Source organism: Trachymyrmex septentrionalis, unplaced genomic scaffold (genome assembly GCF_001594115.1).
Source record: "Trachymyrmex septentrionalis isolate Tsep2-gDNA-1 unplaced genomic scaffold, Tsep1.0 scaffold108, whole genome shotgun sequence".
NCBI lineage: Eukaryota > Metazoa > Arthropoda > Insecta > Hymenoptera > Formicidae > Trachymyrmex > Trachymyrmex septentrionalis.
This window is the reverse complement of record NW_017304207.1, coordinates 796421-798776: the sequence shown is the minus strand read 5'-3', so window position 1 is coordinate 798776 and position 2356 is coordinate 796421. Positions and strand designations below refer to the sequence as shown.

The 2356-nt window shown below is 43.8% G+C and overlaps 1 protein-coding gene across 1 annotated transcript in view; it reads right to left on the bottom strand.

The window, feature by feature from the left end:
- The window catches only part of LOC108747604 (protein Skeletor, isoforms B/C), a 74645-nt gene extending 73842 nt beyond the window's left edge, over positions 1–803 (bottom strand). Inside the window, exon 1 of the mRNA XM_018485206.1 lies at positions 706–803. The gene's annotated coding sequence lies outside the window, so the exon portion shown is untranslated. The remainder of the gene's footprint in view (positions 1–705) is intronic.
- Between the last annotated feature and the right edge of the window lie 1553 nt (positions 804–2356).

The window sequence follows — 2356 nt, the reverse complement described above, 5'->3', positions numbered from 1 at the left end:
ATTAAAGAAGAAACAAGTTTAGTTGCAAATTTATTTATTACAATGACAGATGCATAATCGTAAATCAAACTTTTACGAAAAATAATTAAAGTTCGCGTAACTTTAGGCATGCTAACAAAAACCAAAAATTAATACATACTGTGTTGTACCATTTGAAATACCATTACGCGATCACTCCTCGATCGTAATCGAAACATTTTCTTCGTTTTAGAAGAAATTGAAGAAAATCTATTTTGATCAAATTCTTTTCATAAATGCTACGATATGATATGAAGTTTCCACCATTATCAGAATATTGTTTGACACGCGATAATTACTAGATTATTCCCATACGCCGTCAATACGATACACAACGCGCTTTTATAAGACCCGAAATAACAGAGATTCACCCTTTTCGCGCTGCCACGTAACCGACCTTCCCATGCACATCGGTCCACATTAGCAGAACTATTCTTACGTTCACCGACATCTCTCTCCGCGCACATAGCACACCATCGACGCGCGACGTGAATCCGCGCTAATTTTCACTTGCCGACCCAACCCTCTCGATCATGCATCCCTACATATATCCCGTCGATGGACTCCTGGCCACCCCTCATCGGCGATTATGTCACCGCGCTCGCGCTCACGTTCGCAGATGGTGCTCCGCGGCCTTATCGCGCGCGCGTTATCCTCTCACCGGGGAACCCTAACAACTCTCCTGACCTGATCAGGATACGCACGGCACGGCAGCAGCAGCAGCGGAGCCGGCGCCGAGAGGCCACCACACACCACGGTGCCACCACCGTGGGACGCGCGTTTTCGTGTGGATGTGGAAGGACTGTGACAGTGGCGGTGGCGGCGGCTCGGCACTACTCGCGGACTCGCGCCGTTCGGGAGCGAGTACGCGTTCCCCGGGACATGTATTGGCGGGTAGGAAAGCTCCACCTATCGCGCGACCAAGTGGGAGGGCACAGGAAGACCCGGAGCTTGCGCCCTCCGACTGGCCCGCGCACCAAGCACAACCCCTTCCTTGGCTTTTTCCCAACTTTCGAGCTCGTGGTGCGCTCTCTCTCTCTCTCTCTCTCTCTCTCTTTCTCTTACACACACACATACACACACACCCTTGTTCCATCCCTTCAACCCTCGCCTCGCCATCGCTCGCCGCCGTCATTACCATCGCCGCTACCACCCTGCAACCCTGCGAGCTTTCGCCTTTCTCCATCCCCTTGATCTCCACATCGTTACTCTCCTCTCCTCCATTCTACATCCTCCCTATCCTCACCACGACGGGACTCCTACCTAATGCGATACAGGGAACTAAACGACGAAATTCGGACTAACAGCAGCGGACCGCAAGCACGGAGTCTAAGAGTTTCCACCGAGAAGCGTGTGGGAGCAAAGGATACCCTCTGCTCGTAGGTTCTTCTTGCGTTTACCTCCGGCCAAATACCGTTCTTGTTCTCTGCCTTTTTTTACATTCTATGCACGCGCGAGTGTGTCTTTCTACTGAATTTAGAGAATTTGCAACCACGTTTGTAGAGAAGTCACCGAGTAGATGATTTACTCGCTTCTCTTGTATGAAGTAGATATCCTCGCATAGTTTTTTTACTTTGCAAGTAACGTTGAAACATAAACCGAGGGTTAGACTTTCTGAGATGATAAAATCTACATTGAGTTGCGTCTCTTCGGAAATACGGTGCCGTATCGAAATACAGTTCGATGTATCTAAAGCCGTTGCTTTATCTTTGTTTTACACGTATGCTTTTTCGTTTATGTACTTAATATCTACTTGACGTCTCTGTATGGAAATTTTTTGTGAATAGTTCATGTATTATAATAGTTCGAATAAAGAAACAAAAAAATATTTATCCATGTGAAACTAACTTTTTCGTTTTAAATAGAGTCAAAATACAAATTTTTCTCCCGCTATTTATTTACCTATACGTCCTATATGAATGCATTTATGTACACGTATATACATATATTTGTAATTACTTAATGATAATAATTGCTTTTCCTTAACAAATCGTTTTTATTCTATGTAAAAAGTTAAGATGTTTCAAATCCAATATTATGCTTTAATAATTTTAATCTGAGTAATACAGTTTTTCAAATAGACAGAGAGAGAGGAGAAGAGAGAGAGAGAGAGAGAGAGAGAGAGAGAGAGAGAGAGAGAGAAAACACTTTTCATTTTATACAAAATCCCACAACCGTCGTACAATTTTTTAATATCCTAGAGATTAATTATGTTTGAAAATCTCGATAACGTCAAGGAATTACAATAGTTTTCGAGTTATAAACGATTAAAGTTGACCGTTATATCGCGGGGAAATTACACGCTCACATCCGCAACTGCATTTTCTCCACAAAATAT